Source organism: Octopus bimaculoides, chromosome 7 (assembly GCF_046866305.1).
Source record: "Octopus bimaculoides isolate indiv1 chromosome 7, ASM4686630v1, whole genome shotgun sequence".
Lineage (NCBI taxonomy): Eukaryota > Metazoa > Mollusca > Cephalopoda > Octopoda > Octopodidae > Octopus > Octopus bimaculoides.
In genome coordinates, this window is record NC_142934.1 from 60395102 (window position 1) to 60417601 (window position 22500).

The 22500-nt window shown below is 37.3% G+C and overlaps 1 protein-coding gene across 1 annotated transcript in view; it reads right to left on the reverse strand.

Annotated features, from left to right (window-relative positions):
- The window catches only part of LOC149134711 (uncharacterized), a 36833-nt gene that overhangs the window by 13406 nt on the left and 927 nt on the right, over positions 1 to 22500 (reverse strand). The window lies entirely within an intron of this gene.

Here is a 22500-nt window from a genome sequence, read left to right on the forward strand (position 1 = left end):
ACGAAGAATTTAACGTTGCCTGATTTTGATTTGCTGGAAATAGCATCAAAATTTCTTTGCAATAATTTCCTGTCGTTTTAAAAGGTAAAGTCATTAGATTATGTATCAATAGTTACAATATATCTGTAATGACTTTGATCATAATTGTGCTTGAAGAAAGGAGCTTGACTGACATGTGACTTAACAATAAGAACGAGAGCAACAAGGAACCTTTGTACATTTCTTCAAAGAACGAAACAAGTCATCCACCCCATGCTCAAACCATACAAGTCACAGCACATAGTTTTTAAAAATGAAAGACATCTTAGATAATGTAGTTTTAAATAGACTGTCTAAAAAAATAAAAGTAAAGGAAAAGAAAGAAGACGGAATATTCACCGGTGGAGCGCCTTTGATCAGAACGGATATGGAGATAAATAACACTAAGAACAACAACGTCCATAATAGGATCTACTGTAGACGGGATGGGCAGAGCTTTCTTTCAGTATCATTAAAAGAAATATTTGACATTATCTTCCGCTCTCCTAATTTGATAAACAGCATCACTGCTTCCTTTTTAACTTGACGCAAGATTATTTTGTAAAGGGAAAAGGGTTTGGTCTTTTAACTTCGGCCCCGATGTATTGTTAGTGTTTAATTTATAAACTTCTAGACTATGAAAAGCAAAGTCGGTTCCGCCATTGCTAAAAGTTGTTTGTACTACAAACTTTGAATTGTAACATGTGTTCAAAGTCTTATAAATGCAGTTTCTATTTTTTTGCTTGTGAATTTTATTTTAGTAACCAGATGAATAAGATGGAATGAGATTATTTATTTACGTATTTCTTTAGTTGCTTATTCATCCATCCATCCATCCATCCATCCATCCATCCATCCATCCATCCATTCATTCATTCATTCATTCATTCATTCATTCATTCATTCATAGTGACTGTTTTCTTTTTCTAGGCTAGCAAGAGGAAAGTCAGATGAATTAAACCAAGAATAATACATTTATTTAGTGTCGCTACTTTTTTCTCCAGAAAGACAAAAGACAAATCAAAATAAGAGCGATACATGCATGTGTACTATGACACGAATTGGATATCAATGACTCCGGAAATGAAGATTCACGTTCGTAATATTATTCTCGACTCTTTTTTACGGAATACGTACATAGACGTATTTATAACATATAAGCTGTTTCATAGCTTCAGAGTTGAACCATTCTATTGTTCAACTGTTATTACACATGAAAAGAAATAGACAGAAGAAAACAAATATTTATTTTTATAATTGCTATAGTTTGTGCTTGAGGATAAAGGCCATGGTGAATAGAAATGGTTGAGTGCTAAGCATGTTCAATCCATCCATCCATCCATCCATATCCGATCAGTATTCCTGGAAGTCATTGGAGTAAGAGTCCTCAGACGACTCCTTAACAAAATTGTATCTAAAGCAACTCTCATTACACTTTGCCGGCTGGATTCCTAAGCGTGACCAAATCAGAATATGGATATTATTCAAACACCTCGTTCTTCATCTGCTCCAAAATCCTACCGGCTGGTTCGGTTTGAAAAATCCGTCTCACGATTCTTTCCTGCTTCATTCTAATCACATGTCCATAATTCCTCTCAATGCGAAGTAGCAGCTTAACCCGGAGAAACTCTTTGATCTCCGAGTTACGCAGTCTGTCGAGTAACGTTACTTCAGAGATTTCTCGGAGACAACCCATTTCAGCCGCTGATATTCTCCGGACATACTCTAGGTTTAAAATCCGCCGACATCAACCTGCTTTTCCTTGCCTTTGACGTTGGTAAAATAAGTACTAGCAGAGTACTTTTTGTGGTGTAGACAAGAGGAAGGTATTATACACTCGTCCTTTACTGGCTTTCGAAGTTGTCTGAAGATGATGTATTGCTTGGCTAGCTGTAAGGTGATGGTTGCTTGAAAAATACTGCAGGAAGGATTTCCAGAGAGTTGTCGTTCTTGGGTAAAAGATTGGGTATTATGGTTAAAGCAAATCTTCAGAGTAGAGATGAGTGTGTCGGTTATGCCTCTGTGTGGGAAATGAAAGAAAAATCGATAATATTATCATCTGTATATGAATGAAGCTCTTTAATGTACAGAAGGGACTAAAACAGTGATATAGAATTGATAGAGTGTGAACCAGAGAGAGCGCCATCGGCACATGCTGAGATGGTGCGATCAAACAAGTCTATGGTGGAGATGATATGAATATAGTTATCTCTGTAGAACAGAGGCAGTTGTAGTAGAGGTAGAAAGGCATAGAAATGAAATTATATACCTGCAGATAGAGATTGGAGCGATTAAGCGAATCAGTCTTTGCTAATCGGCTAAGCGGCTTTCTTTTAAATGCGGTCTTGGAGGTATTCTTTTATTCCTTTATGCGTTTCAGCCCAAAGACTGTGACCCTGCTGAGGCACCGCCAGTATATTTGTAGCAACAGCAGCAGTACGGTCCCATATCCGAGAACCTTATTCTATTGTATTTTATTTGAGCTTCGTTTTGGAATATTTTCTGAGTTTGCTATTCTATAAATGTGGGACAGACAGCAAGAGGTGATCAGTAATGATATCGAAGCTTAGCAGTCGTAGTGAGTTTAAGGATGAGGTATGGAGTTGTTTATTTGATATGTTACGACGACGAGGGTTCCAGTTGATCCGATCAACGGAATAGCCTGCTCGTGAAATTAACGTGCATGTGGGTGAACACTCCACAAACAAGCGCACTCTTAACATAGTTCTCAGGGAGATCCAGCGTGACACAGAATGTGACATGGCTGACACTTTGAAAAACAGGTACTACTCATTTTTACCAACTGAGTGAACTTGAGCAACGTAAAATAAAGTGTCTTGCACAAGGAGATAACAGATATCCTGAAATTGAACCCACGGCCTTACAGTCGTAAGCCGAATACCCTAACTACTAAGTCACATGTATATACATATATATATGCACACACACACACACACACACACACACACACACACACACACACACACACACACACACACACACACGCATATATATATATATATATATATAATCCAAGAAAGTTAGGGGTTGTGAATCCAACCCACTAAGGAATAATATCTGGAAATTTTACCCTTAATTTATATAGCAATAAGAAATAAGAAAATGGAGGGGAATGTGTGGTACTCATCAACTTGCAGATATTGTATTATATCAATTTGCAGGTTTATTTTTCAACTAAGAGGACAGGACAATAAAACCAATATACAAACACATATGACATATTATGTCATGTCAGTAATAAAAGGACATCTAGTGACCGAAGAAGGGACAATGTCTTACAGCTGTTTCACCCTCCATTTTCTTATTGCTATATATATATATATATATATATATATATATATATATGCATATATATTGAGAAAAAAAAAGTCGTCAGAATTTTGGAAAAAATTCATTTATTTCTTCGTTATTATTAGCGCTTTCGTTACTCTCTAGAATTTGTCAAATACAATTTTGTGAATGTACAAACAGCTTGTTCATTTATATAAAACAGGTGCTTTGGGGTGGAGTGAGGTTTAGAAGGAAATATTACTTTTGTTTGGGGGGGGGGGAAGTTCCAAGACAATGGAGATGCTTAGATAGAAATATAGGTAGGTAGATAGATAGATAGATAGATAATTAGATAGATAGATAGATAGATAGATAGATAGATAGATAGATATTCAGACAGATAGACAGATGGGTAGAGGGAAAGACAGAGAGAAGGGGTATCCACCTTCCTATTCACCATTCATTCATTTATTTATTTTTTCCTTTACCATGGTATTGGAATGGGTTTAAGGATGGTGACCTCTTAAAAAACACATACATACATATATATATACATATATAAACACATACATATATACATATATACATACATATACATACATACATACATCGTTCTTTGTACACATAGCTTTCTTTCTGGCTGTTTTACATGCGTTTAATAATTTCACACTCACACGCACACACACTGGCGGCCTAATAATGCAGCGAGAAAATATTATCATAATGCATGCCTTTAATTTTTATATGCTTCTTTAGCTATGTGTCTGCATGACAATGTCTGCATGCCTGCATCTATGCATATATCCCTCCCTCCCTTAATACACACACTCATATATCCCTTAATCTATCTATCTATATATCTATCTATCTATCTTTTTTTCTTTCTTACCACATATACAGTGTCTTTTGAAAAGTCACCTTCATAAGCATTGTATAGCGGTAATGTGATAGAAAATCGCAATCTCCCACTGGGTGGTCCCAGCACGAAAACATCGTTAACAAGCAAGAAGCGAGATTGTCTGAAGAGTTACTTAGATAAAAACCACCCATACACACATCTAAGAGAGAGATACAGAGAGAGAGAGAGAGAGAGAGAGAGAGAGAGAGAGAGAGAGAGAGAGAGCGAGCGAGAGAGAGAGAGAGAGAGATAGAGACAGAGAGACAGAGACAGAGGCACAGAGAGAGAGAAGAGAGGGAGAAAATGCGTGTGGTTGTGTGTTTGTGTGTATATGTGTATAAGCATATATATATATATATATATATATATATATATATATATATATATATATATATATTGATGTATGTATTTATGTTTGTTTGTCTTTGTGTCTGTGTTTGTCTCCCCACCAACGCTGGACAACCGACGTTGCTGTGTTTGCGTCCCCGTGACTAAACGGTTCGGCAAAGAATACAGATAGAATAAGTACTAGGCTTACAAAGACTAAGTGCTAGGGTCGATTTGTTCGACAAAAACCTTTGAAGGCGATGCTCCAGCATGGCCACAGTCAAATGACTGAAACAAATAAAAGAATTAAAGAATATACAGTGGGGGGAAAGAAATATTCGTACATGTCAAAATTCTTTATTATTTAATTTCTAATGAACATAAATGAGATATACCAATACTATATTTGCATACACATGCATAAACTAAGAATGTGCAAAAGAAACTAGTAAATTATAGTAACTAATGAATTCATATACAATTATAAATATTTAGGGGTGAAAAAAGTATTCGTACAGAACATGAATAACTGATAATTCTGATTCAATACTTCGTAGCATAACCATTGTTCAGTTCCACTTCAACCAATTTCTTCTTGTAGTTCTTAATCAATGACTCGCATGTTTCTTTAGGAATTTTTTCCCATTCTTCTTGACTAATTTTCTTCAAATCTGGAATGTACGTTGGGGCTCTTGAATGAATTTTAATTTTCAAATAACGCCACAAATTTTCAATGGGGTTCAAGTCAGGTGCCTGGCTCGGCCATTTCTAATAATTTTATATTGTGATTGACAATCCATTTTTTGGTAGACTTCGCCGTGTGCTTAGGGTCGTTATCCTGTTGTAAAACCCACCCTTCACAAAGCTGGAGCTTTTGTACAGAATCCCATAAATTATTGTTCAAAATATTTTGGTACATCTCTGCATTCATTCTACCATCTATCACATGTAAATTGCCATTGCCATTTGCAGAGAAACAGCCCCACACCATGATGTTTCCACCTCCAAACTTTACAGTAGGAATTGTGTTTTTCGGTGAATAGGCAGTACCATCTTTCCTCCAAACATGGCTACGCGAATTTCGTCCAAACAATTCAATTTTCGACTCGTCTGTCCATAGAACATTTTCCCAGAATGTATCAGATTTATCTTTATGTTCATAACCAAATTTTAAATGGGAATCTCTATGCCTTTTAGTCAACAGCGGAGTTTTTCTAGGAGAGCGTGACTTCAGTTCATTCCTATGAAGTTCATTGCCGATTGTTCATAGTGTAACACTAGTCCCTGAAGCTAACAAATCTTCTTGCAACTCCTTTCTAAGATTTTAATTAGAAAAGTAGACAAGAGCATAGTTAAGTGTCCACAGTTTTATCCAGTCAGCTACAGTGATCACTAGATGGTTACCTGTACGCTGAACTTAGATAAGGTACATAGACAGGGATCTGGCTACTGGAAACTCAATACGTCCCTTTTGGTGATTGAGGAGCACAGAAAGCGGATTAAGTTGATAATTAAGAGGGCGTTAACAGGAGCCATCATTAATAACAAATGGTGATACGCCCTAAAACGAGCCATAAAATTTGAGTCTATTAGGTGTAGCATAAATTTAGTGGCTAAGGAACGTAAGAAAGAAGCGGGTCTATTTAAGAACTTAGAAGAAGCCATGAGGACTGGCAGTGCAGCCTAGGTGAGGGCAAAGGGACTGGAATTAAACCAGCATCTCGAAACCCAACACATGGGATGCATTGTCATGGCTAGACTTCGTGCAGTGGGTTGCGAAGGAATCAAGGCCGCTGGAGGGGCTCGAGTGGTAGAAGCTCAACGTGGAAATGATTCCACAGTTCGATCTTTGGTAAACCATCAAGGTGTGTTGATAAATAAACCCGAGGAAATGTGTAAGGCTTTTCAGGAGCACTTCGCCCAGCTTTTCGTGGGGAGCGATGGACCGGATGGTAGGAGGGACCATTCGAACTTCCTTGCCGGGCTGCCGCACCTCTCGGGGCAGGATACGGACTCTTGTGAGGGGCCGATCAAATCTGAGGCTGTGGCAGACTGTAGCGTAGGTCACAGAGACTGAATGGTCTCCCTTACGAGTTATATAAATGTATGCCAGACTTGTTCGGGTACCTGCTGGTTAGCATGTACGCGAACTGACAACAGAATGGTGACACTGATCAGAAAGGACCTAGACAAGGGGGATCTATGGATAATTTCCGGCCCATCACTGTGCTAAACACAGAAGTGAAGATTTTGGCCAAGGTGCAAGCAAAAAGGTTGGCGCGTGTCGCGGATGGTCTGATCAGGGAGGCACAGCCATGTGCCATTCCCGGGCAGAAGCATTCAGGACAATCTCCACCTTCTCCGCTACACCTTAGAGGGGTTTGGGAGTAAATCTGACAAAGGTGGGGAATTGGTACATTTAGACCAATCTAAAGCTTTCGATAGGGTTGACCATCACTACCTGGTGTCTGTTCTTGCACAGCTCGGCTTGGGTCTTGGCTTCCTTAAGTGGATAATTCAATTGTATGAAAATATTGACTCGATCGTTCGGGTGAACGGTTTTCTATCAAAACCGTTCTGCATCAAACGTTCGGCTTGCCAAATGTGCCCACTCTCACCGCTTTCGTAACGGCGAAGGTTGAGTGGCATCCCGAGAGAACCAAGGTGTGGAGAATCGGTTTCAGCTTATGCGGATGACATCACCATCAGTGTGACCAAAATCGAACACCTACAGAGGGTAGCTAAGGCCATTGAGGTTTACAGGGCGGTAGCAGGAGCAAAGATTAACCGGGGAAAATCAGTCGGCTTGCAACTCGGCACCTGGAGGGGCAAGTCGATGCCTTCAGACATCGTCGTAAGACGTTGGATGGAGGGCCCGGTTAAGTTGCTAGGGGTCTGGTTTGGTCTGGACCTCCAGGTAGAGAAGAACTAGGCCGAGGTTTTGAGCAGGGTAGCTCACATAGCCAGGACCTGGTCTTAGCAGTGGCTGTCCCTGAGAGGGAGGGCGGAAGTAGCCAATGTGTTCATCGCATCGGTCATTACCTACCGCCTAACCGTCGTTCTTTGCCCGGATTCGTGGTTGACCAAGTTAGAAAGACAGCTCTTTCACTTTTTGTGGAAGGGCTCGAATTCACTTGTGAAACGCTCTATTTGCTGTTGTCTGGTACAAGAAGGATACAGCTATCGACTGAGTCAATTATAAAAATTGACCCGCCTGATTTTCTGTCAAATGAAGGTAAGAATTGTTTTCTCACCGTAGTAGTAATAACGAAAGAAGTGGTATGGAGGACAAAAATGAAAGGAGCAAAGACAAGCAGCTTTATCTCTGGCCTTGCCTTGCAAAGGTATTTCACTTTCCATTTGAAAAGGCAAGTATGGCTGGAGGAGAGGTGTCTGTCGGAGAAAATGTTCAACGAAAGATGGAAATATGTAACATAAGTGTTGCGAATTTATGTAATCGTGTGAATATGCCAAAAAAGTGTCTTACAGGTATCAGTGGTGAATTGTGGGCTCATGGGGTCGGAGCTGAACCCAAACACCACTCCATCTGTGTTGTCTGTTGTGTTGTCATCATTCGTTGCATGTGTTATATTTAATTTCTAACCGCATTTTTATGTAAATCTCATATCGTTGTATCTGACCCCTCAGATTGTAATGTCCCATCTAAGTTAGCCCCTGGTGGGCAACAAAAAATCAAACATTTTTTCACGTCACAAAGCCTTTTTCTATATCCTTGCGAACTTTTAAAAAAATACTATGACATTTTAAAAAAATATAACATTACTCAATATGACCTCAAGTTCTGTAAGTAGGAAATATTTTAAGCTTTCTCAAAGTTTTAAACTCTTTTTAATCGACTTTTTTTTTAATATCTCTGATGAAAGAAATGTGACTATTTGTATCGGATGGAAAATTCGCCCAATACAAACGCATTTCTCGAAACGATCGTAAGGTTTTGTACTATTACTTTTCTTTGGATTGTAAGATTGGAGCGCTTGAACCCTAAGATCTCGATGAACTTTTTATGTATTTTGTATTCCCACGATAAAGGAACTTGACCTACGAAAATCTGTAATCTCACTTTGATTTATGTTATATTTTGCTCATATAGAGTACTAATTAGGTGCACTGCAACAAAGGTTTTCCTTTTTTTCTTACATATACACAAGACAAGTTTTTTTCTGTTTCTGTCAACCAAATCCAATTCCGTGTATAGTAGAAGATATTTGCCCAAGGTTGCCCAAGCTGCTACGCAGTGGGACTGAACAAAAACCATGTGTTTAGAAGCAAACTTCTTATCACACAGTTATGACTATATACATACATACAAAAATACATACATATATAGGTATGTCCGTACGTACGTTCATGTATGTATGTATAGATAGATAGATAGATCGATAGATAGATAGATAGATAGATAGATAGATAGATAGATAGATAGATAGATAGCTACATACATACATACATACATACATACATACATACATACATACATACATACATTGCTTGAGCCATTGCCGGAGCCTGCTGCTATGCCAAGCAGTGCCTGTGCATGATGCTTTTTTAAAGTGATGAGAGGCATTGCACACAGCCAATCCCGGTCTGAACAACGATGACGGATACTCCAAATAGAATAACTAGTCAACGTCATTGGCTGTCAACGAATCACACGTTTTACATCAGAGTTTTCCTTATCTTCGACTGATGTCCTAACGAGGACTAGGGGGTCTCTCATACATGCGTGCATACATACATACATACATACATACATACATACATATATAACATACATACGTACAGGCAGAAAAAAAGAAAGAAAGAAGTTAAGGCCAAACATTTTCCTTCTTAGAAGCCTCTTTTCTCGTTTGGTGCCGTAGAAATTCCTTTCTTTTTCTTACTTGCTTTCTTTATTTCGTCTTTGTTCTTTCAATTGCATCAGCTATCTTATATTACACCAATAGACAGTAATAAACAGCAGGCATTCGTCTTTGAACCAAAACAAAATTTAATTCCCAAAATTAACCTTCGTCTACAAAATTTCAGTTGAGTCCCAAGATATTCCAGAAAATAGTGGGAGTGTCCCCACTCATACATACACACATCTTTATAAATTTCTAATACAAATATGTAAATATATATATCACCACTCAGCATAAGCAGCCCTTCTGGGGTGGAACTCAAAGTAGACTGTTGATTTTTAATATAACACACACGCATAGAGGAAAAGTTTTGAATGTGGATTATTTCAGTTGTATTGCAGAGCCCTGAGAACCATCGAAAACATCACATGTTACCATCACGTTTCTAACACAGAAATGCGTGCGCGCAAGCATCATCCCGCAGCCTCCCACCTCCCGCCGGATGCACTGGTACGGATATGTCCTCCGCTTCCTGCTAGATCACCCTACCAGGGCCTTACTCTCATTCAGCAGCTGCAAGCTGGAAAAGGACCCCTTGACGAGCTCCGCACCAGATGCTTGGGCGGGATTAAGGAAGGTTACCAATGGTTCGATATCGTCTCGAAGGATGTAGAGGGGCTGGGACCGGACCGCCAGCGATGGGGGTGGGGGGAACTGGTGGACCTGGTCGACTCTATGCACGATAACGTTTCTGGGAAAATCCCAGTGTTATATCTGAGTAGTTCCTCCTCCTCAATTTGGTATGTGAATCAAAAATAAAGCTATAAATAAAACGTGTAAATGTTGAGTTAAAAAATCCTTTAGTTAGGAAACGTCGAAGGGTGCCAGCCTCCGACACTTTCTATCCAAAGGATTTTGTAACCCAATAAAATAAAAAATAAAATTTTAAAAACTACCAATTTCCTCCGCTAAATCGGGCTAACGGCGACTGAGAAATGAACACCGCACGGTGAAGTGACAACGCCCTCGTGACAACGCCATCGAAGTAATTACGGTAGGGCACAATTAACCACACTATTTGTTTTGGGGTGTGAGACCTATTCTCTTCATTCCATATCATGCTACTTGTACCCCTTTTTCTTTTCATTTTTGTTTCCTTTCTCTGTTTTTTTTTTTGTATTTAAATATTAAAATCTAATAAACTATCTCAAAGATATATCGATTGCTTATCTAATATAATGAAATCTTCGATTTCTAGACGTGATTGTAAAAAACAAATCATTTTACATCTCTCGAAGTATCTACATTCTTATGATGTAAACTAAATTAAACTGTTTATTTAAAAAAAAAAAAACTTAAAATGTTATCAACTGAGAAACTTCAGACTTTTCCAATTAGCAATTTATTGTTTAACTACTTCTGGAGATGAAACTCCAAATGTCACGCGTGAAAGACTGTGATGTTCAGAGTTTATCTCTTTTGCAAGTATTTCTGTAATTATCCCGGTCTCGCAGCTGTAGAATAGAAATGTATTAATGCAATTTTTAAACAATAGCATTCAAGTTCTTTCCGTGACTGGAAATTTCTAAATAAAGTAAAGTTTGTGCGATGCAACTAGTAATAACTGATGTCTTTAACTTAAAGCATTTGTGTTATTTGAAATGTTACATCAAGAATAACATTCACAAAAAAAAAAAAAAAACACAGAAATCAGGGGCATTGAAAAGTTGATAAATATATGTATGTCTGCACACTCACGCGCACACACACACACACACACACACACACACACACTATAATGAGAAAGCTGCTTATTAATTAGGTAAGTAACAATTACTATAAGTACTAAAAGAAAGCAATTATTAAAGGGTTGACCGTCTGGAAATATCTTTATAAATTCATGTTTCTAAGAGATTTCCTATAATTTCAATTTCTCAAGTTTATTCAATTTTTTAACTCTAATTTCTCGCAAATTTAAATATTCATTGCATTCACTGCGTCCAATTCTTCACAAATTTAAATATTCAATGCATTCACTGTAGCATATTCCATTTTCATTTGCAAAGTCTCTCACTTTCTCCATTAGGTTTTAACTCGCTATTTGGAAAACCGACAGTTTATTCTATTAAAGTATACGTAATGTAAAAACATTATTTATTGAATGAAATTTTTTTTAAATACCCGTATAATTTCTGAACGAGGGATAGCTGTGAGAAGAGCCTAGAAAGTTGGTAATTACTATTAGAAGACGAGAAGAAAAAAATGTTACTGACAAGTACTCGAAACTTGCACCTTATTCAGTTTCCAAACATTCTGTACCACTAAGCCAATATATGCACAAACAATTTGCACGAGCGACTTCAACAATGACACACACACACACACACCAATACACACTCGCGCACACACATAAATACACATACACACAAATGAAGGGCAATGTGTGTGTGTGTGTGTGTGTGTGTGTGTGTGTGTGTGTGCGTGCTGTTCACTGACAAAACTTCGTGCTGCATCACTTTTGCGAAGTCTTGTCAGTGAACAGGTCGCGGTTTCAAAGCGACGAAACTATTTTGACACAAATGAAATTTTAATGTTGAAGTAAGTGAAACTAGCGGTTTTTGTGTGTTCTTGAATGACTTACAAACGTCTTCCACGCTACAATTGTTTTTGTTTCAGCACACGATCTCAGATCAAGTTACTTGCTATGCAAGTACATCTCCGTAATTTTTATAATCAATGTGGATAAATGCCAGCAATGACCTTCTCAGCCTCTCCAATATTTTAATTTCTAAACAGGAACAATCGGGGGCAGAGAGTGGGGTTGCAAAAAATTCATAAGTTCTCAAATTTTCTTTTTTACAGCATATAAATGTATTTCTGAGGGAAAAAGTTTTGAAAACCATCAATACATGCGACAATGCTAAAGAAACGAAGGGGGTTGTCTTTGAATGTGCTAGAAACAACAGCCAAATCGCCCTTAACTCACTCACTTTTCCCTCTGAAAATATTAACAATTATTAAAATTTTTTTTTTACCAAAAATACTCTTTCCATAGTTTTAAAGAGCAAAAGAAAAAAAAAAAACTTGGCCGAAATAGATCCGGAGTGGGATGATGAGGAAGCAGGGTATTAGAAAGAGTTTTCAAAACTTTTTTCATACAAAGATGTCCTCTCCCAACCCCATCATTTCGAAAACTGTAGTTTAAAAAAATGGAGAAAATCCCCGAAAAAATTTTTTCCACAAATTTCTTTATAATCGTAATCTATGCCGCTTGAAAGGAATTTGTATAAATTTTCATTAAAAGATACCCAACTTCCTTAAAGTTATGAGGGAAAAAAGTCAGATTGTGTGAATTTTCCGAAATTCGTCTCTCTCCAGTCCTTCGGAAAAATTCTTTCCCATAAATCCCCATATACTCTGAAGCCCCAACGTCTAAGCAGTATTTGTAGAAAATTTTGTTAAAAAGTATCCATTTTTCTGGATGTTATGAGGCAACAAATTCAGGGGCGTATACATCTGTAGTAATGCCCTTTTATTTATACGAATTTAATCTATCGTTCGATTTGACACAACTTCCTGGTACCTTGGGTGCGTTTAGCGGGAATCTCCATTCACTCTATTACAAGCATTCGGCCTAGATCTCAAGTTTGAGGGTATCTTCCTTCCTTCAAAGTTCAATTCATACCTCCCTTGTTCATCTAATTTTAACCTGCATTTCCTCCTACAGAGATTGAGGGAATTTTGAACCTTAGAATAGTAAAAGAAGCAAAGAGCACGATGTATTTTATCCAACGATCTACCGATTCTGGTATCCTAATTTTTATCCATATTATCTTTCGAGGTTGATGAAATAAGTGCCAGTCAAGTACCTAGGTTGATGTAATCGACTATATCTCTTTCCCAAAATTTCAGACTTCGTGCCTATAGTAGAGAGGATTATTATTCAGTTAATGATTTGTACCCTGTATGCGTAATTGTTCTAAACATTTGAGCAAGAGTATATTGGCCCCTATATTGTGTATAGTTTAATAGGCTCTGCCTTCATTCCCGATTGAAAGATAGAAAAAAAAAAAACACTGATGAATTTGGGAATTATACTTTTCATGTATACTTCAGAGAGTCATACTTGCATATTACTTCTTCATAATTTTAATAGATTATGCAATGAGCTTATATCTATTATAAGAAAAACGGCTGAAGAAAATTGATGATGAGAACGGTACATCATAGCTGTAAAGAATTGCTTAATGTCTAAAAGTGAACGTGTTGCCAAATTACAAAATTTGTCGAAGATGTGGGAAATGAAATTTCTGGCTTTGAAACTATTCTCGAAAATCATCATCGCTGTATAAATAACAAATTCTGTATGACACTCGCTACTGTATATTTCTATATATTCTTATCTCCGCAATATAACTGTCTCGTGTACGGAAAAGTGACATTTTAATGGCCCTTTTTAGTGAATAATAGTTACTAAAGAGAGACTTGGTTAGCCATTTACATTCACGGATATTACTCTCTTTCGGGTTTTGCTTTTTACCTATTCACATAGCGTATGGATATAGACATATGCAAACATGCATGCAAACATAGGTACCAACGCATACATACGTACATACATACATACATACATACATACATACACAAGAAGATATATGTGTATGTCTGTGTTTGTGTAGGTATATATATGCTTACAAGCATACAAACACAGATATATATATATATATATACATGCATACATACATATATACATATATATACATGTATACGCGTATGTTTGTATACATACATATATATATATATATATATATATATATATATATATATATATATATATATATATATATATATATATATATATACATACTTACGCATACACACATACATACACACACATGTATATATACATACACGTGTATGTATTATGCGTAAGTACTCTTAAACGTAACATATTCTCAATAATATCAATGTGAATGTTTAGAACTTCAGTGTGGTCTAGCCATCTGGTAATAACAGACTCGCAACCGACCAAATAACAGAATATATACATATACTATTTTGTCATATTTATTTATCTGTCTTCTTGGTAAAGTTTAATGAAACATGAGAAAGATTTGCTGTTACTGCTGTATTTTTCCCATCCATTTTTCTCCACAGTTAACTATCTTCCATCTAGTATTTTCCTCGTGATTCTATCAGACTATCTTCGTTTCTAACTTTTTTTGCTAACATTTGTTTAGTTCTTTGCCTTCTTGGGTTGTACTGATTCTGGAGCCTTGCCTTCTAAGTGTATTCGATTACCTAGATTCTTATGTTTCTTTTATTGACTGTTACTGAATGTTTGTAAATTTCAGAAGACTGAATACAAAGTGGACCAAGGACGTTAGTATTTTGAAAGTGAAACAATCAAAGACCACAATGTATTTTTTTGCTCGATGCCCCACCGATTCTAGCATCCTTGTTTTTATGTATATTATCAATCAGAAAGAGAGTCTCTGCATACTGACGTATTTGGTAGATATATGCTTGTGTATTCTAAATGTGAGCGCATGCGTATGTTGACCCCACTGTCTCTTCTGTGTTTTAATATAAATTATTGTTCAACTTCAGGTCAATTCTAATCAAGAAAACTTATGACGGACGGAATTTAAGGCGCGACTATCCCATCGTTTAGTAGTGTGTACGAACATACGAATTAGTATCGATTTCATCATCGTATGTGTAATAAGTTGGTTATAGAGGAACCTTTAAACGATGTCTTCATGTCGCATATTTTAAGTGAATCGGTCTGGCAGAATCCTTCACCCACCGAATTATTCTTACGTGAGTAGGTGAGTAGTTGATCTCAGAACACAACCTTAGCAAAACGATTTCGCCAATTTTTCACTAAAACTATTGCTGTTGCTGTTGTTACTTAGGATGGCGAATGCCTTTGGCTTGTGTTACAAATTATCAGCTAGGCAAGTTGTGCGCTCATTAATGGAGGCGATATAGTGCCACTGCCAAGATCCTAAATGCCAATCTTTCAGTTAATTGGCCGATTCTTTATCCATTCAACCATTCATTGTTTCAAGTAGTGATACCCATCAAGGTTATGGACATGCACCAGCTCATTAGTACAGAGACAGACATTGGTAGACACAGCATCATGTTGTGACACCAACCAAAGCTAACGACATACCCACTCCTGGAGTACAGACGCAAACAGATGAACGCTTTCAACTCACGCTACGTATACGTGAATGTAAGATGTAACGTTAGTTTTAATCAAGCTTTAAAGCAGTGGTTCTCAATCGGGCTCCATGTGGCCCTTGAAGGTCCATATAAGATTTTGGGGAGGTCCACACAACAAAATAAATTAGGGATCCGCAATTGTATTGTAAAGACCCCTGAAATAAATTGGCTTTAGATGTATGTGTTAGAATAGCATTGCAAGAAACAGCTAACACTTTACATAGTTCAACCTACACAAGTTAATGGGTGAAACACAAAATAGGTATTTTGAAAGAATGGCTATTGGGGTCCACCAGAATAAAATGGTAATCAAAGGGTTCATAGGTAAAAAAATGGTTGAAAATCCTTGCTTTAAAGTTTCAACCTACGTTCTTGCCTTGGCTGTGTTGTATGTTCTGTTGTGCGCAATAATATGCCTGCCATCTTAATGTTTGTTAACTTCAACCAGCTGGTCTAAGAGCTGTCTGCGTAGCAGCACTCTCAGAATATCGCGATCAAACAATAGTTGGTTGTCAAAGTAGGTGTCGAGAAGGTGCCAAAGACACAGAAGATTTTTGGCATATGTCAGGGTGTCAATAGAATTCTATCTGGATTTTTATGAAATGATAATAATAAAAATAAAAATAATAGCAACAATACGAAAGAAAATGACCACGACGATGGTGGTGGTGGTGGTGGTGGTGGTGGTGATAGTGGTGGGAGTGATGATGATGATAAAAATTGCTCTAGGAATCCCAATGTTTTTCTTCTCTTATACCCTCCACCCCCACACCTTAGATGTTTGTTTTATTCATTTTTCGTAATTCTGCGTGTGGTGGTGGTGGTAGGACTGTTTTCGAGAAAAGAACAATAACCACCACCACCAAAACTGTCACCACCACCGACACCAACCATAACAACAATAAGGGTAACAATAATAGTAATACGTTAAATAAAAGAACATAAAAAAACCCATCTATATTGACTGCAACAACAAGAGCAAGCACAACAGTAATATAGATAAGGCTACCACAGTAATAAACAAAAGCTAAGAGACAACGAAACCAATGGTAACAATAACAAACAAGCTACTATGACAACAATAATTACAACAACAATTACAATATTAACATTGGTAACAACAACAATAACAACAATAGTAACACTAGCAATAACAATAAGAACATCAAGAGTCGAATGAAAGAATTAAAAGTGAATGTAAAAATCAGATATTGAGATAGAGAGAAAGAGAGGAATTGATGAGGAGAAAGAGAGGCAGAGAAAGAAATATGGACGGTATGATGATGATGATGGTGATGATAATGATGGTGTTGGTGGTAGTGGTGGTAGCAGAAGTAGTGGTGGCGATGATGACGACGACGACAACGATTATAACGACATTGATGATTACGACGACGACGATGATGATTATGAAGACGATGATGAAGATGGCGATGATAATGAGAAGGAAGAGTATAGGATTGCTAGAAAAAGCTGAAGTGAGTGATGACAACAACGGTAACAACTACGAATTTTAGAATGATGATAGAGACAGAAGATGAAAATCAGGAGGTTGACCATTTTTCGTAAGAAAAAAAAAAAAACATACAGAAAAAAGAAAGGTAAAATATCAATAAAAGATCTTCCATAATCCATAATGAAACCAATAACAAAAGGATACAATTACATGAGAGGGAGAGAGAGAGAGAGAAAGGGGGAGAGAAGGGGAGAGAGAAAGGGGGAGAGAAGGGGGAGAGAAGGGCAGAGATATCTTTTACTGTTAATCGTTTCCTTGTTTCAGTCTTTTCACTACGGCCATGCTGGAGCAATGCCTTGGAGGATTTAGTCGAACAAATCGACCCTAGTACTTCTGTTTAAAAAAAAAAAAATTAAGCCTAATTATTATTCTGACATGCTCTTTTACCGAACTTTTAAGTTACTGTGACGTAATCAAGCCTTCACCAGTTGTCAAACGGTCGTGGAGGACAAATACAAACACAAAGACACGCACATATATCTATACATGTACACACACACACACACACACACACACACACACACACACACACACACACACACACACACACACACGTTTATGAATTTGTTTTGCAAGTTTTCTGAACTAAAGAGACCAGGAGGATACACGTGGGATGGAAGAGTCGCTGAAGTGGTCACAGATGTGTGACGAAAGATTTCTGGACAATGGACATAAAATAAAATAAGAACAATGATAAACGAGGGAAGAATGAATAGATAGTGCGTGTGTTTATTTGGCAAGAGAAAATGACCGTCCCGAAATATAACAGCACACACACATACATATATACATACATATATATGCATACACACACACACACACACACACACACACACACACACATTTATATATATATATATATATATATGTATGTATGTATGTGTGTATATATATATATATATATATATATATATATATATATATATATATATATATATATATATATATATATATAGTATCTATACTACACATACACACGTACACATATATATACATACATATATATACTGGATCATCCCATAAATAATGCAGTTTCCTTCAATTGCATGAACTAAAATTTGGAGAGGGACGGGATAAACTACCTGCATCAACTTGCTATAAAACAGGTAATAATTTTACTTTCTACTTGTTCTTAGTGCAAGTTTTGAAGAGTGCAGTGCAATTTTAACAGTTATTTTTTCAAAGCTGTAATGGAAGTGACAAAGGAGAATATTCGGCATATTTTGTTTTACGAGTTCAATAAAGGCAACATCGCAACGGAAAGTGCGAGGAATATTAATGCAGTATATGGGGATCGGTCAATAAACGTAAGCAAGTGTCAATAGTTCCAGAAATTTCGAGCCGGAAATTTCAGCCAAGAAGACGAACATCATCATTGAAGATCTGTAGAGCTCGACGAGGACGTCCTACAAACCCTGGTGGAACAAGATCTCATCGTAACTGTTGAGGAACTAGCAGAGAAGTTTGGATTTGGTCATTGAACCATTCATCGACACCTGCATACCATCGGAAAAGTCAGCAAACTGGGTCAATAGGTTCCTCACAAACTTTTCGAGTCTAATCGCGCGCAGAGCGTGAATGTGTTCTCTTCTTTTCTGTCATGTCTTACTAATGAACCTTCTTTGGACCGAATAGTGACTGGTGACGAGAAATGGGTTCTCTGTAACAATGTCAAGCGCCGAAGACAGTGGGTTGGGAAAGGAGAAACACCGACACCTCAGGCTAAAGAAGGTCTTCACCCACGTAAGCTGTAAGTTGTTGTTATCTGTTTGGTGGGATACGAAAGGTTTAGTCCATTTTGAACTTTTAAACCCAGACCAAATGATAACAAAGGAGATCTACTGTGAGCAGCTTGAGAGGCTTAAGTCAGTGCTAGAAGAAAAACGACCATCTTTGGCTTCAAGACGAAAGATGTTCATCCATCAGGATAATGCCCGGCGACATACAACGAGTATGACATTCCAAAGGCTGGAGCAGTTTGAATGGGAAACGATGTCCCATCGACCATATTCGCCGGACATTGCCCCATCTGATTATCATTTAATCCGCGGACTTCAAAATCATTTGGACGGAAAGAATATGAATTCTGTAGACGAGGTCAGAGCAGTACTGTAGGAGTATTTTTCGTCACGGACAAGAGAATTTTGGAAGAGGGACCTTGCAATTCTGCCAGGGGGATAGAAGAATATTGTAGAAAACGAAGAAAAGTATATTTTATATCAAAATAGAACTTTGTCTATTTTAATTTTGAAAAATAAAGAATTATAAAAAAAACTGCATTATTTATGGTATGACCCAATATATGTATATATGTACATATATATATACTCGTCGAAACGCCGGTGTTAAAACGTGGGTAGCTGATGAAGTAGAATGTTCTCTATGTGGCTCGTGTGTTCTCGTCTACGTTTGTTTGCAATGTCCTGTACCCAGATATGCACCTATACATACAGGTGGATGTCGGTATGCACATACCTGTACGTATATATGCATATACTCATTTACTTTTGTTTATATATATATATATATATATATATATATATATATATATATATATATATATATATATATATATTACTCTACACTCTTACTCTCTTACTCTCTCACCCTTACTCTCTACACTCTTACTCTCTTACTCTCTCACCCTTACTCTCTCACTCTCTTCCCCTCTCTCTCACTCTCTTTCTCTTCCTTTCTTCTTCCCCCCCATACCCCTCTTCCCTCTCTCTCACTCTCTTTCTCTTCCTCTCTTTCTCTTCCTCTCTTTCTCTTCCTCTCTTTCTCCCCCCATACCCACCTTCCCCCTCTCTCAATCCCCCTTCCCTCTCTTATACCCACCCTCTCTCCTCTCTTCCTCTCCCCTCCCATACCCATCTTCCCCCTCTCTTACATCCACCTTCCCCTTCTCCCTCCTCGTCAACACCCCTCATAAGCTCATCCCACCACACCCCAACACACTCCTACTCTACCTTCCCACTCCACCCCATCCAATTCCTTACACCCACCACCCACCCCTACCCACATACCCCACCCTACCCACATACCCCTACCTCTACCCCACACTCCACCCATGCCTTCCCCACCTCCCAACACCCTCACATCACACCACACCAATACCCTTGCATCACACCACGCACACCACACCAATACCCTCGCATCACACCACGCACACACTACAACTGACCAACTACTTTCTTCCTTTCTCCCTTCCCCCATTTTCACACTACATACGTCAAGATCACCAGCAGTCTACCTCCCACACACAGCCCCTCGTTCCCGATCACCGTTTGTTATCTCCCCCTTTCTTAGCTCTCCTGAAATAAGAATTTCTAACTTCCGGTCAGTCATTGTTATGATCGGCCATTATTATGATTGACCGTTGACTGAACACTATTCAATTTTTTTTCTCCGTGTTTTTCTCCTTGTCTCCGTATTCTTTCTGTTGAAGAGCGTAGCTCGAAACGTCAAAGACTTTCCGTATTCCCGAGCGTCATACTAATATATACTTTTGTTATTTACACCACCTGTCCTCGTCTGTTGTTATTTTTTGTATATTCTCCCATATATATATATATATATATATATGTGTATGTATGTGTGTGTGTGTGTGTGTGTGTGTGTGTGTGTGTGTGTGTGTAGTGTAGGTGTGATGTACAGAAGTAAATATTGAAAAAAAAGTCGTCAGAATTTTGGAATAACTTCTTTCATTTATTTTAGACATATAATAGCACTTTCGTTCGTCTTTCGAACTTGTCAAATATAACTGTGAAAATACAGAGATCTAGCTTATTTATATAAAAACAGGTGTTTTTTTTTTGGGGGGGGGTGTTTATAACAGAACATTGTTTTGTTTTTTTGTTTTTTGGGGGTGAGGCTTTCGAGACAATGGAAGATGTATAAGCAAATAGATAGATAGATAGGCAGATAGATAGATAGACTGATAGTCAGACAGATAGAGAGATGGATGTGGTAAAAGAGAGAGAGAAGGGCCATTGTATTGAATTGGTCTTTTTAAGGAGTGTCAAAAAAAAAAAAGGTTAAAAGCTTGTTTACTACTTACTGTATTGTTTTGAGACAGATTTTAGGGATGGTAGAAGGAGGAAGAAAATAAGAAAGGAAGAAGAAAGAAAAAATAGAGAATAATGAATAGAAAATATAAAGAAAACAAAAAAATGTCTTCCTGTTTTTTCTTTTGCTTTTAGTTCTTTCATTTTATATTCTTTGTCCTTTCTTTTTATAGACTTTGGGTCCCTTTTAGAATATATTCCTGTCATACATTCATTTATTTATTTATTTTTTGTAAGGTGTAGTTCTGCATGAGAGTATGTTAGTATAATCTTTGTAAATTTGAAAAATTGAATTTGTAAAATCAATTTAGTAAAAATAACTATATACGTCATATCAAACATATATACATATACATACATACAAAACGTATTCCTTGTTTTTCTTTTTTCTCTTTCAAACATTTAACTTTGGGGAAATTTTTTTTATGAAGAGTAGTTCCATTGCCTTTCGGTATTGTGGATCGTCCCGTGTACATTTATAAAAGGGAAAGATTTTGAACTTTCCGTCTCCGCATATTTCCAGATGTTTACTTAATGGAATCATTCTTAGTTCTTCTTGTCGGATATGTTGCCTGTGAATTCTTGCACGTTGACAAAGTGAGTTATTCGTTTCGCCAATGTAATTTTCTTTACAGTTTGGACAGGTGATGCAGTATATGAGATTTTGTGTTTTGCAGTTCATATCTGCATTTATTTTAAAAATAGATCCGTTCTTGAATTTTATGTGGGAACCACTTTCTATGTATTTGTAGTTGTTGGTATTGTTACACGTTCCACATCTCCTATCACCACATTCTTTTACTATGAATTCTGCCCTTGTCAGGTGTTTTTTAAGGTTTTTTGGTTGGCGTCTGCTATTCCGTAAGGTGTTTTTTTTTCAATCAGAGTTTTCATCTTAGGGCTTTGAAGGAGTATAGGCAGGTTCGATTTTTTGACGTGGAATATGTTAGTTATTCCAGGACTGTATATGTTAATGAACGGAATCGTGTTTTCATTAACTTTTTCCTTTGGTATCCGTAGTTGGGTGATATTCAGTTCCCTCGCCTTTTTAATTCCTTCATTAATTAGACCTAAGGGGTATTTTTGTATAGTAAGGAAGCTTTTCAGTTCGTTGAGCCTGGTTTCACGCGTTTTAGGGTCACTTACTATAGCACAGATGCGTCTGGCTATGCTGTATGGGATGTTTCTTTTGATGTGTGATGGGTGACAAGAATAGAAGTTTAAATATTGGTGTGTATCGGTTTTTTTGTAAAATATGTCTGTTGTGACTGTGCAGTTTTGTATTTT